Source organism: Dipodomys merriami, unplaced genomic scaffold, assembly GCF_024711535.1.
Source record: "Dipodomys merriami isolate MVZ:Mamm:240054 unplaced genomic scaffold, mDipMer1.0.p SCAF_17, whole genome shotgun sequence".
NCBI classification, from domain to species: Eukaryota; Metazoa; Chordata; class Mammalia; order Rodentia; family Heteromyidae; genus Dipodomys; species Dipodomys merriami.
This window is the reverse complement of record NW_027203048.1, coordinates 6,862,101-6,876,437: the sequence shown is the minus strand read 5'-3', so window position 1 is coordinate 6,876,437 and position 14,337 is coordinate 6,862,101. Positions and strand designations below refer to the sequence as shown.

Sequence of the window (14,337 nt, the reverse complement as noted above, 5' to 3'; positions counted from 1 at the left end):
CACTGCCAATCTGCTGTTCCCACATGTCTTAGGAACCCTCCTGCCCAGCCATACCCCAAACCTCATCTTCTACAACACACTTGACCCTCCCACCAACAACTGCATCCCTATCATCCCGTTCTTTAAACCAAACCTTAGTATTTCTTGAAGAGCTCCTCTCCTTCGCTTCTCTTCCTCCAATACATAACCCAGGATGCCTTACTATCTCAAATCCCTGTCTTCACCAATGCCTCAGTCTTACCTGCCAACCTGAACTCTAACCTGAACTCTCCCAATTACCTCCTAACTGTACCCTATATTCTCCCCGGGTACTTTTCAGAAGGATCCTACAGGGTATCAAGAGCCATCTTTGCTGGTGGCTCACACCTGTAATCCTAGCTACTTAGGAGGCTGAGATCTGAGGATCACAGTTCAAAGCCAGCCTGGGCAGGAAAGTCCGGGAGACTCTTATCTCTAATAAACCATTAGAAAACCAGAGGTGGTGCTGTCGCTGCTCAAGCGGTAGAGCGCTTGCTTTGAGCTCAAGAGAGCAGGGACAACGCCCAAGCCCAGAGTTCAAGCCCAAGCCCAGAGTTCAAGCCCCATGCCTGACAAAAAAAAAAAAACAGAAAACAAACAAACAAACAAAAAAACAAACAAGAGCCATCTTTGTGAAAAGGACACACCCTTAAGCCATGAAAGGTCTTGTGCCCTTTCAACAAAGATACCTGCAGAAAAGATCCTATGTGGTGTTTTTGCTTTCTTATCATTAGCCTTCCTGGCCTTCTTGTCTTTCTTTGAACATGGTCGTTTCTCTCATATACATTGCCACCTCTGCCCAGAACTCATCATTCCATCCTTAGATCACCCTTCCTTCAAATCCTAGGGTTGTCAATTCTTTGAAATCTCCGGTCAGTCACCATCTACTCCCCTGACCCAAACTGAGGCAGGCTCCCTGTCATAGCAAGCTACCTCCTTTGAGGTGCCCATTGCTCTTCATTATCCAATGAGTATATGTCCCCTCAATGGACTGTCGACTCCTCAAGGGAAAGAACCAGGCCTGGTTTTGCACTCCGTCCAGTTCCAGCACCAGGCACAACATGGCACACAGAAGGCACTCAGATATTTGTTGAGCCATGAATAATGGGTTTGGGTTTTACTGGGGGACGACATACTTGCCTTACAGTCTGGCTTCATAGGAGATAGTTACAACACACAGGAATTGCTGACGGCAACATATTCCTTCCGAGGAAGATTTTCAAGTGGGAGAAAAACAACCTTCCCAAACTGGCATTAAAAGCAAAGAGTAAAAGATAAGTTGTTCGTCCAACAGAGGAAATGCACATGAGTGGTGCATTCACAAACCGTCTGTGCGGGGACGCGGGGAGGTTCCGCCTCCACCTCCAGACATATGCTAGGGAGAATCAGGGTAGGAGAAACCCTTTCCTTCTCTGTAACTGAGAGAAGCCCTTTATGTGGAGAAGACAAAATATGAAATGACCTTGGTATAGCAAGAAGGGCCTTGGTATTACAGTCGTGTCACGGGCTGCCTTTCTCTTCTCTTTCGCTTTCTCCAAGGAGTTATCTTTGTGCTGTGAATGGAAATCTGGAGTGTTCTCCAGGGATCAACAGTGGGACAAGTGAGGTCTGATTGTTTCTCCACACTCAGGTTTATCTGGCTGTGAATGTACATCTGGGTGAAATTAAACCTAACATCAACAGCATCAGGCTTTCCCTGTCAGTCTGGGACATGTGTCCAGAGCTAGCTCTCTTTATGAACAGTCCCTCCCACACGCCCCATCAGGCAAAGCTGTGAACTCCAAACACCTTTCTGAAGATTTTTTTTCTCCTCAGCCCATCAGAGACTCCACAGTTGACTACTGCGTCAGGAAGCAAGCATTATGCATGCCAGCATTGTATGTCCCAAATAAATTATATTACCAGGACTCAGGCTCCAAGTCAGAAAGAAATTTCATTGAAATGGTATAAAATGACATAATGACTTGCCATTTTTCTTCAAATAAAGATTCTGAAAAATGATAATATAAGCTCTCCTGGACACTACTCGTTGTACCTATAATCTCTTAGTGAAATAATCAGCCTGTTTTGAAAGACTGGAACCAAGTCCCAACTATGAGAAAAGTTCAGTAGCCTAGCAAGATACAAAATAAACACACAAAATTAATAGTTTTGTTTTATTAATAATAACTGATTAGGAAATAGAGAGGGATGGAACAATCTCTCACTGTATGTATATGTTCCTGCAAGGAGAGATGTTTTTAAGAATAGTGCAAAGCTCATATGAAGAAAACCACAGATGTTTACCAAGAGATATGAAAGTAGACTCAAATAAACAGAGCGAGTAAATGGAAGAGCACATTCCTGAATGAGAAAGAAGACTCAATATTGTAGGTAAGATGTCAATTCTGTATAAATCAATTTATAGCTATCATCTCATTCAGACGGACATCATGTAAAGCAAACTCAACAAGCTATTTTTTTTTAGCATGGCAAAAATGGTTCCAAAGTTCAACTGGGCTACAGGAAGTGTAAGAGAATAGCCAAAAACATTCTGGAAAATACCAGTGGAGACTATCTGTACTACCAGATTTTAAAACATAGAATATGAATTCTTAATTAAAACTATGATTTATACTGGGTTAGAACAGAATGGAATAAATATCCTGAAAATACACTCTAGCCTACAAGAATTTAGTGAGAGGCAGGGGCAAAAAAAAAAAAAAAAGATCGTTCAGACCACAGAACTACAAGAATTTGCTATTAAGAAAAAGTTAAATTCCTCTTACATCTTAGAACAAAATGAGAGAGAAAGATAAAATGTTGGATCTGCAAGATGAATCATACAACAAGTAGAAAAAATGCAAATGAACAGATATCTAAAGCTAGGAATGGGAAGGATTTTGTAAGCATAAAAACAAGAGGAAACATCAAAGTGGAAAAAGCAGATGAATAGGCAGGCCGGCTTCTGTGCACCTAGGAACTCATAAATGAATTTTTAAAAGACAATGACAACTGGGCAAAACATTTCCAACATTACACCAAAAGGTTAATATCCTCTTATGCATAAAGAGCTCTTATAAATCAATAAGGAAAAAGACAAATATAAACAGAAGAACAAAGCAAAGGGCAAGAATGTCGATAGACACAGAAATAAATGCTCTAATCCACTGGTAATCAAGAAAGTACAAATTGAAACCGTTAAGATACTGTATTTCTCCCCTACTCAACAGAGTATAATTTTAAAAGATTGTAAAAGGCAAGAGTGAGATAAAATGGATGTTCACATTCTATTTAAGGGAGCGTAAAACAGCACAGGCTTTCTGGGGTCAACATGGCAACAGAGATCAATGTCTTCAGTGAGTTTCCTTCTCTGATACAAGGGAGGAGCCAGCTCCAGGAATCACATCTAAAGAAAGAATCCCCAAAGCCCACAGATATTTGTTCAGCAATATCTAATTGCAGTGTTATTCATAGAAGCAAATAACAGAATTGTCTAAATAAAGTATGTCACATATAATGTAATGGAATACAATGAAATATCTTCTAAGATACTGTTTCTGAATGAGTAATGACAAAGGAGAACTGATTGAAAATTAAGAGAAAAAAGCAAGAAGGAAAAAAGAGGAAAAAAATGTTTAGATACACAAGCATGTATGTATTATACAGTATGACCCTAATTCTGCTAAAGGGGACAAGGAGATTCTAAAATGTTAATCATTTCTAATCTCTCAGTGATGAAATTGTGTATGGTTTTTCTTAAAAATTTCATAAAGAACATTACCTCTTTCTTTCTTTCCTTCTTTCTTTCTTTCTTTCTTTCTTTCTTTCTTTCTTTCTTTCTTTCTTTTTTGTCAATAGTGGGGCTTGAACTCTGGGCCTGGGCACTGTCCCTCAGCTCTTCAGCTCAAGGCTAACGCTCTACCACTTGAGCCACAGCACTACTTCCAGCTTTTTCTGCTTATGTGATGCTGAGGAATCAAACCCAGGGCCTCATGCATGCAAGGCAAGCACTCTACCACTGAGCCACCTTCCCACCCCCAAGAACATTACTTTTATAATGAGGATGCTACGTAAGTTTTTGTCTTCGTGGTCCTGGGGTAAGAACTCAGTGCTTTGTGACTGCTAGGCAGGCACACCTCTTTTTTCCCCCTTCCTTCCCTAGTATGCACTTGAATGGAGATATTCCTATTTTTCACTTTCCACCATAGCTGTGATGAAAGACATGTGCTACCATGCCAAGCTTCTTCCACTGAGATGGAATCTTGCACTTTTCTGCATCTGTTGACCTGAAGAGAGAGAGAGAGAGAGAGAGAGAGAGAGAGAGAGAGAGAGAGAGACACACACACACACACACACACACACACACACACATGTCTTCTGGGAAGAATGCTAGGCAGATAAACACAATTCTTTCCCCTTTTGAGGTTCTCCTAATCTTAGCTTCCCATGTAGCTTGGATGACAAAGCATGTACCACTGAAACTAGCTACTGGTTGAAAAAGGGTCTCTGTAAACCCTTCTGCTTCAGCTGGCCTCAAACCTCAATCCTTTCCAACTCAGCCTCCTAAGTAGCTAGTATTGCAGGCAGGAGCTACTAATGCCCAGCAATATTTATTACTTTTCTAAAAAGGGAACTTGGAACTCTTTATGCTGTCAGATTTTAGCCAGTCTTAAAATGTTAGAAAATCAAATTTGCTGCTGAAGTCATTGATGGGGTCACCTACACATGAGTCCGTAGTATCATGTGTTTGGTAACAACATTTGCAAGGGATTCCATTGGTCTCAAGTCATTGTGGAACTAAGACATTAAAAACAAGTAAACAGAGAGCAGAATTCCTGGCCAGTGGCACCAGCATGCACACCAGCAGGTCAGGACACAGTGTATTAAACGGAAGCAGGCATACAACTCAATTACAAGCTGCTCTCCCATCTTCTCCCTCTGGCTTAACCCTCTCCTTCCCCTCAGCTTCTCTTTGGAAAACGACTTGTTTTCTACAGTAGTTGATGAGAAAATGCCCTCTTGTGGGCGTGACAGTAGACCACCTCAACAGTGTCAGAGATTTCTGAAAATGTGGTTAATCAAGAGAATTCCTTCATTAGATTTACAGGTATTTTCTAACCTCAAGTATCAACCCTTTGTTAAACTGAACATATATTTTAAGAGGTCATTAAACAATCCTCAGTTCACTTCTGTGTGTCTAACTTAGCAAGTTCTGATGATCTTCAACAGCATAATCACAAAGATAATTATTCTTCTTTCTAAACTTCTGTGTGATTTGATAATGACTGGGTGACTCCCCCCACCCCAAAATCATCGCCCAGAATCTGCTTCCTTTCTGCTCCCAGGAACCCATCACCTGAGATTGACAGGCAGCAATTGAAAATAATAAAATTATGTAAGATGAGCTTGTAATCACCTGCATTTCACAAGAAGCAAAATGCATTTCACTCTGGCTGAGGAACAGAAAGTTTCTTCCTCATTTTAAATCTGTATCAGAGGTAAAGCCTTCTATTAAAACACAATTCTCTGTACGCTTACAGCGTCTGGCAGGCTGCCAAGGACACTATCATGGAGCTATTGCTGCAGAGAGGCAGGCAGGCAGAGGCATGGAGGATGCTCCTGAGAAAGAGGAGGCAAAGTCTACAGATTCTTGGGAAGACCAGCCACATCCACTCACGTCTTCAAGCCAGATGTTCTGCAAAAGGAAACATACACACAGGCACCAGGAAGGTAAACAAAAAGATTCTTGCCTCTTTTGCAACACACACACACACACACACACACACACACACACACACACACACACACACACACACACACACACACACACACACACACACACACACACACACACACACACACACACACACGTTGGGCTTCTTCCTTTGTCCTTCATTTTTTGTGTATGTTATTCTTTTCATCATTATTAAACTTCAAACTCTGACATCCAGGAACTGCTTAATTGCAACCTCTTGCTGGATGTAATTTACAGATACATGTGACCACTTGGGGGCACAGTTATTTGTTACTACTTCATGGTATTCCCCAGAGGTGAGCTTCCAAGGTTTGAAGCCCGTTTTAGTTACCTTTAAGACAGTACCTCACCTGGCCTGGCTCTTACAGAACACCCAGGTGGAACAAATCCCGAGAGAATTAATTTTTAAGGAGAATCTGAGATTGATCAAGAGGACATTTTTACTGAAACCGTTTTCAAAACTGGTTGCCTGCAAATCCCTCTAGCACCGTGGCCTGTTCTTTCGTTTCAGTTGGGATTAATCTGGACTTGTACAGGTTTTGTTCCTGGGCTGGGTAAGTTGTTCATTTCTCCCAATATGAAAAATTGTGATTATTTTTAAAAACATGGAAAATGTTAAAGTAGGAACATGAGCACTGTTATGTTCTATTATTTGCAGCCTTTTGTCTTTTTGTTTTTATATATGTGATGTCACATATAATTATGTCTCTGATTTCTTCTAATCATTTTTCTTTCATGATTAAAAACTATTCTCTCAAATGCCCAAACATGATAACGCCACTTCAGAAATCTTGCTCCCAATTTCCCAAAGAGTGGTTTCTTTCCCATGGTTTTTTGATGAATAAATAGAATGGCATTGTTTTTTGTTGTTGTTGTTGGGGTTTTTTTGGGGGGGGGGCTGGTATTTTGGGCTTAAAATTCAGGACCTGGGTGCTATCCTTGAGCTTTGTTGCTCAAGGCTGGTGATCTACCACTCAAACCACACCAACACTTTTTACTGATTAACTGAGATTAGAGACCCACAGATTTTCCTGCTCAGACTGACTTCAAATAACAGTCCACAGAATTCAGCCTCCTGAGTAGCCAGAAGAATAGGATGAGTCACTTGGCCAATACAGTGGTTTTTATGCTAACCCCAGCCCTGTGCCCAAATGTCCATTCCAGGGCAAGTTCTCCCTCAGACAAGCCAAGCTGTAGAGCTCATGGCTGGGTGAGGGGAGGTCGAGATGTGAACCTGAGTGGGAGACACGGAGTTGAGACTGAGGCAAAGAGAGAGTCACATAAAGGTTGTGGGACACACACACACACAAACTGAGATTTCACCAGGAGCCCCAAGGACTTATCAAGGCAAGGTTAGTATTCTGGAAAAGACTCTTAGCCAGCCAGTATGTGGGAAATGGAGCAACCTTTATCTTTCCTGGCTGGGATTCAGATGCAGAGTCATTTCACGCCCTGGTGAAGGGTTCCCTTATCAAGTCACAGGTTTTAGGAAATCATCCTTATTTGCATGTGACACTAGCCAACACATCAGAGAGAAAATTCTATGGAGTTTGCACTTTTCCACTCAGGACAGCTTGAGGCCCTGTTGGATGCTCAGGAGACAATCCCTCACCATTTTTTCTGGCATTCTTCCATATGCAGGCTGGTCGAGATTCAGTTCTGTCTCTGACTTTGCCTGGCTGGTTTTACAAATGGCATCCCCTTCTCTTCACCTCACAAGTCCAAAATGTAAAATGTGCTGGGAGCATTGGCCTAGATCCTTAGAGGAAAAATCAACAAAGGAATATAAACAAAAGGTGAGGCGATCTTTTCCCCCCAGGGTCAGATCAGGCCAGTTAGGGGTTTCCATGCAGCTGTGAAAAGGTTACATCTGGAACTGGTGTCAGGGAGCCCCCACAGGGAGAGGCACTGCCTCCTAGGAAGCTGTAAAGGACAGGCAGGATCTGAACAGAGATTTCTAGGGAAGGGAAAGGAGAGAAGGGAATTGAGAATGTCCTCAACCACTCAGCCAGAGACTCCTTGGAGCTAACCGGGAGTCATTCTGCTCAGCAGTGACTTTATGGCAGCATCCAGACTCTTCAGAGAGAGGCAAGTCTCTTAAAAAAGAGGTCTTTTTTCTCTATCTGGTCCCCTGCGTCTGTGGGTGGGTGGACAGCACATGTCAGGCCCTGACTTGTGAGGTGAGTTGTCTTCAGTTCCATGTCAATCAGCCCAGAGGCTGTAAGGCAGAACAGGAGAGGCTAAGCTAGGAATTGGCCATATAATTACCTGCTTAGAAGAGACAGAGTACTCTGTGCTTCATATCTGGCCAGTCTGCAGATGACCATGTGAGCTGGGGTAAAGAGTTGAATACAAAGGCCCTTACAGCTCAGGGATGCCAACCTGTAAGACTGTCAGCTGACTTCCTGACCCCAGAGCAAAGTCACCAAGCAGCCGCCTAATTGTGACTGAGCTTTCTGCAGGACAGCCTTCAGGAGAGAAGTCTGCTCAGCTGTAACACAAGTGTCTTGGTCTGACAATCAACAAAATGCCTTTACCTCTGGATGAGCTGCCAGTCCAATAAGTCAAATAAAGAAAGTGATCATAGAGAAGAAAGGGTAATAATCTAGAATGATGAAAATGCTTTCCATTGTGTTTGAGATGACTGCTAAACAGGGACATGCAATTATAGCAACTCAATGAACTGAATACTTACATCTGTGAATTTTATTATATTACCTCAACTATTATTGCATAAATAAATAATAAAATAAACAAGTAAATAAATGATACCCAGACAGGGTAAGGTACATACACAGTAAATTTCCTAGTAAAAATTAAAAGAACACAATTTCCCCCTACGTGAATTTTGAAAAGAATGTATTAAAAGAATCAGTTGGGAATACATTTGGAAATCTAATCATTTTTGTTGTACTAAAATACACTGACTATACATTTACTATCTTGGCCTTTTTTTTTTTTTTTTTTTTTTTTTTTTTTTTTTTTTGGTGTAGGTCATGGGGCTTGAACTCAGGGCCTGGGCATTGCCCCTTACCCTTTTTTGCTCAAGGCTAGTGCTCTATCAGTTTGACACAGCATCACTTCTGGTTTTCTGGTGGTTAATTAGAAATGAGTCTCATGGACTTTCCTGCCTGGGCTGGCTTTGAACCATAATCCTCAGATCTCAGCCTCCTGAGTAGCTAAGATTACAGGCATGAGCTACTGATGCCCAGCTCCTTAGCCACTTTTTAAAATGTGAGGTTCAGTGCAGTATGCTCACACTGTTGTATAACCATCACCAACATCTCCAGAAAGTTTTTTATCTTTGCCAGATGGAAACACTGTCTCCATTAAATACTAGCTCCTCCCCATATCCCTTGAAACTTGTCTACTCTGCCTCAGGGAAGAGGAATCTTATAGTATTCATTTGTTTGTGACTGTGGTGTCTCACTCATGACTGTTCTCATGTCTTCAAGGTTCATATATGGAGGGTTTCCTTCCTTTTGAAGGCTGGGTTACGTTCCATTGTGTGTACTGGTGCATCACTTATCCATTGATGAACTGCTTCCACCTTTTGGCTACTAGGAATACTGCTACCCTGCATCACATTGGTAAACAAATAACAGGTTCCAATCCCAGCTTTTGCTTTTTTGGGTATATGCTCAGAAGTGGAACAGCTGAATCATATGGTAATTTCGAGAAGCCATTATAATCTATCTACAAGCAGCACTCAAGGGCTCTGGTTTCTCCACATGCTTACTTATACTGGAGATTTTCTTTTTCTCGTCTTTTTTTTTTTCCTTTTGTTTTGTAATGATCTTGGATATGAAGTAGTATCTCATAATGGTTTTGGCTTAGCCTTCCCTAATAATTAGTGATACTGAACATCTTTTCATGTGTTTAATAGTCATTGGTATATTGCTTTTGGAGAAATGTCTATTTGAATTCTTTGCAGTGTTTTAATTTGATTAATTTAATCCAGGTCCTTGTGTGTCCCAGGCAAACAAATGCTTTGCCATTTAAGTTATGCCCCTAGCCCTTCTATTTGTATTTTCTTTTTCAGCTAGGGTCATGTTAACTTTTACCAGGTTGGTTTTGAACTCCTGCCTCCAAATTAGAACTTGCTGGAATTACACTTTGCCTGCCTTCTTGCCATTCTTAAGTCAGGTGGCTCATTATTGAACATTTTAATTGAACTTCAACGATGTAAGAACCAAGTCCTGTCCTCCCTCCTGTCACAGGCTCAGTCCCCAGAGAACACTCCTTCCTTCCTCCCCGGGTCTCATCCCCACCTTGGTAGTCCATGTCCCAGCAGCAAGGGCCAGCCAGGCAACTGCTTCTCCTTTCTCCTAAAATCAAGGAGACCAGATCCAGCCCAGCTGTCCATTCCAGGAATCAAAAACACTTCTGGAAAGCAAATTAGAAATTAAAAAAGCAGAGAAAGTTACATCTCTTGAACTGTGACTACACAGTTGAGTGCCTACCCACTCCTGCAGCCTCACCAGGGATCCTCATGAACCAAAAATGGCTCTTTGTGGTTTCTTCAGAATGGATGAAAGCCTTAGATTCCTAAAGTAGAAACTGGAGCAGGGCCATGGCAAGGAAGGCATCAGAGGAGCAATAAAGGGGCTCAATACAGCCCTGCTCTAGAACCTAGGCTGTAGCCCTTGAGCTAGGATGCAGTTGACCTGAGTGGCCAGTCTTTGATTTCAGGCCGCAATATTATCTGCTTTCTACACGCAGGTCTGTCAGCAACTTTCAGGCCTGTCCCATTCCCCAGCGCCTTCCAGGTCTACCAGCCATATCCTCTCCCTCCAAAGAACACCATCCCTTGCAAAGCTTGACTTCTGCCCAAATGTGCCAGAGTAGAACTGGTCAGACACCTGGGCCCAGTGAAGAAATATCCCTGTCATAAGAGAGGTGACAACTGTACAGAAGTCAAACAAGTGACTTCCCTGGAATACAGTGTCCATGAAAATCATTTTTCTCTTCTGGGGCAGAGAGAAAATGTCAAATCTTAGTGCCATTTGGCTGTGGAAAAGGACAGTTTCTCCACACCGCGTGAAACAGTCCCGGGACTCCTTTTCTAAGGATATTATGTGGGTTGGTGCACTGAGAAGCTCTGGTGTGTCCCTGTGGCATATCAAGGTTTCAGCAAGAACTATGGTCTTTTCACAGCTTGAATATTATTCCAGTTTTGATGATTAAATCTGGTTGGAACAGCATGGACCAAATAGATTACAGCACTGCACTTGCAGAAGGATCTTCGCAAGGACAGCCAGACGCTGCTATATGCAAACTCCTAGTCTAAGCAGCCCAGCTCCCAAATGTGGCACTTCCCAAATTACATAGCCCTTGATTTTTTTTTCCTTAGAAAACCTAATTCTGATTTCTAAGCAAGGTCATATTATATTTCTTTACATAAACCAAATAAGTTAATTCAATGTAAAATAACCTATGCACACTCAAGAAGACGAAACAGGACTGTCTTATAACAATATGTCCTCAAGATGGATATAGGTGGAGACACGAGGAGCTCACCCTGTGGCTTTCACGCAACTGGGAGACCAACTGGGAATACATATAGAAGCTGAACACACAACCCTCCTTCTAGCTGCCCAAACTGGCAGTCATATTCTAGGTAGAAAACACGCAGCAGTTGTCCCTGCCATAATGAGCATTGCAAAACTAGACCAACCAGCCCACCGGTGCAGAATCAAAGCTGACTTCAATGAACAGAGTCTATGCTTTGACGATTGTATCAAGGTTTCCATGTGGCTCTCTATGTCTGTTAGTGATAGAGGGTCCAGGTTCTTGTTTTTTGCTTATATTTTCAATTAATCAAGTAACTGAAATGTGGTCCTCACTGTGCTTGTCTTGACCACTGCTCCCCTCATATGCGACTGTCTTGAGGGGACATCTGCAAGTGTAGCTCACAGTGGTCTCTGCCTTGTTCAGTGAGAGGAACTGTGGACTATACTCTTGGATGCCAAGGCAATATTAAATGCAATTGTTTCTAATTCCTTATTCCAGACTGGCATCGGCCTATGATCATGCCGGGATTAACATCATTTTCTACTCCTTTCCAGTGACTTGAAGAGACTGGTCAATGAATGGTAGCAGTTGTGTGGACCACTGGGCAAATGGCCACAGCCATGATTATGACCCCATTCTCCTCATTCTGGACTGTTAGCATTTCCTAGCAAAGACCTGTACTGGACCAATCATTGTCCATGGATTTCCTCCACAGACACTCTCCAGAATAGTACATATGCCAGGCCCAGGGCTAAAAGACAAAGATAGTCTGTGCCCTCCAGCACCATGACCCCTGAGATAAGTCCCAAATAACCACTTGTTCTCAGAGAACAAGGTATTTGCTGGCTGTGTCCTAACAGTGTCACAAAAGGAACTTACACAATGCTCAAAGATTCAATCCTCATATAATCAAAGTGAGTGCATGTCTGGGAGCCTTCTGAGGACAAAGAAAAGGAGGCCGTTGGACCTAAGCCTCGAAGGTAAACTCAGAATCAAACTTTTGCTCAGTTTACAAAGATGACAATAAGTTAAAGCATGAAGGTACTTGAAATCATACTAGTTGGTCTCTGTTTTTTTGAATTAATGTCAGATTTTAAAGGAAAATTAGCTGGACCTCAATGTAGTATGTCACCTGTGGTAATAAATTAGACTGATTTAATAGAAAAGGGCATCTTGGCTCTCTCCCTTCTCCATGGCAGGCAGTTGGATGACAGGCTTGTACACCTTATATTCATCATCCACATTTGTTGATCTGACCTTGGACACATGCTCTCTGTCTCTGTAACTCATCCATAAAATGGGATTAACAGCTAGGCACCAGTGGCTCACGCTTGTAATCTTAGTTACTCAGGAGGCTGAGATCTGAGGACTACAGTGCAAAGCCAGCCCAGGCAGGAAAGTCTGTGAGACTCTTACCTCCAATCAACCACCAGAAAACTGGAAGCAGCACTGTGGCTCAGGTAGTAGAGTGCTAGCCTTGAGCTGAAGAGCTCAGGGATAGTGCCTAGGCCCAGAGTTCAAGCCCCACAACTGACCAAAGGGAGGTGGGGAGGGAATAATACTACCCGTATCACAAGGCAAGCTGCAGAGGAGCTACCACAAAAAAGGAACTGCTCCTTCCACAGAGCCTTCTCCACATCTCATTTACAAGTTCCAGAGCTGAACATTTATCATGAAGTTTCCACAGGAAGCCAAGTTCAGCTGCAGTTGTGATCCAAAAGCAAGTGCCTATGGGGGGAAGATTTTTAAAAAAGAAAAGGCAAAAGAGAAAGGGGAAAAAAGTCAGAAGTAGAGCTGTGACTCAAGTGTTAAGAGTGCCAGCTTTGAGCTAAACAGCACCCAGGGCTCAGTATTGCCCCACATACATGCACACACATGTGTGCGTGCACACATACACACACAAAGAGAAAGGTAGATGGTTTCTTATTTGGAATTCAAGTTTCCAATCCTTACCATTTCTTAATGTTGCTAAACAAATGCTTGGCAAGTGTTGATTCTCTAAGTTAACCTAGGCCTGTGACTAGCATTTGCTTCTCACAAAACAGAATCCTTTCGAATGCCCTTCCCTTACCACCTCATTCCTCAAAATGGGATGTCTTAAGAAAAAGAAAGCCTTGCTCTGATTTTGCCTTTCCTGTAGAAACAAGCCAAGGAGGAAGGGGATGGGGGGGCGGGGGGGGGGGGAACCCACCAGACAGGCAGGCACACAGGAGAGGCCTGCATCAGTCCAGGAACAGACAGCCCAGGCATCAGTGGCCAATCCTCCTCCAGCACTTGCTGTGGAATGGCTTCCTCACAGGCTGGATGGATCTCAAGCACTGTAATCCAAAGCCCTTCTGCTCTGCAGTAAGTCTGACTGAACCTGCATTGCAAGGGTTAAAATAGGGAGCAAACAGTATTTCTGTGGTGTGTGCTCCAGGCTCTGTTCACACCCTCTACTGTCTGCAGAAAAAAACTAATATAAAGAGTAAAAATAGGAGAGAAGATGTTGGAAAATACAGTGTTACTGCCCTTTCATAGCTGTCTATGTAATTTGTAGGTGTTTTATTTTTCTTTTAAAACAATACTTTTTTGAAATACTACAAATTTAAGAACTCTGTAAGTGTGCTATGAAAGACAGACATTGTGTCGACTCTCAGAAGTGCCAGAAAGATCCCAAGTTATCACTGGAATGATGTGGCTCCAAGAGAAAATTAGTCTTCAAAGTCTCAAGCCATAAATACTAGAAGATTCCATTTAGATTACTTAGAAATCATCAATGCATGTTTAATAGATATAGAATGAACTATAGCATCTGAAATTCCACACAATGACAAACCCCTGTGTATGTAACTAAACAACCACTGAGTGAAAAGAAAGTCTGAAAGGTAAACTCTGATGTTTATCACCCGATTCTGTCTCTGGACAAAAATATTTTGAGGCAAATCTTATTCTTAGCCTTGAATGTATACCTGATCCTTCCTTCCTTCCTTCCTTCCTTCCTTCCTTCCTTCCTTCCTTCCTTCCTTCCTTCCTTCCTTCCTGCTCTGTGTGTTCACAATCGAAGGAGATGTCATTCAGGCATCTAC

The 14,337-nt window shown here is 42.3% G+C and overlaps 1 protein-coding gene across 5 annotated transcripts in view; it reads right to left on the bottom strand.

The window, feature by feature from the left end:
* The window catches only part of Klhl29 (kelch like family member 29), a 293,879-nt gene that overhangs the window by 272,504 nt on the left and 7,038 nt on the right, over window positions 1-14,337 (bottom strand). The gene's annotated exons all lie outside the window — the stretch shown is intronic.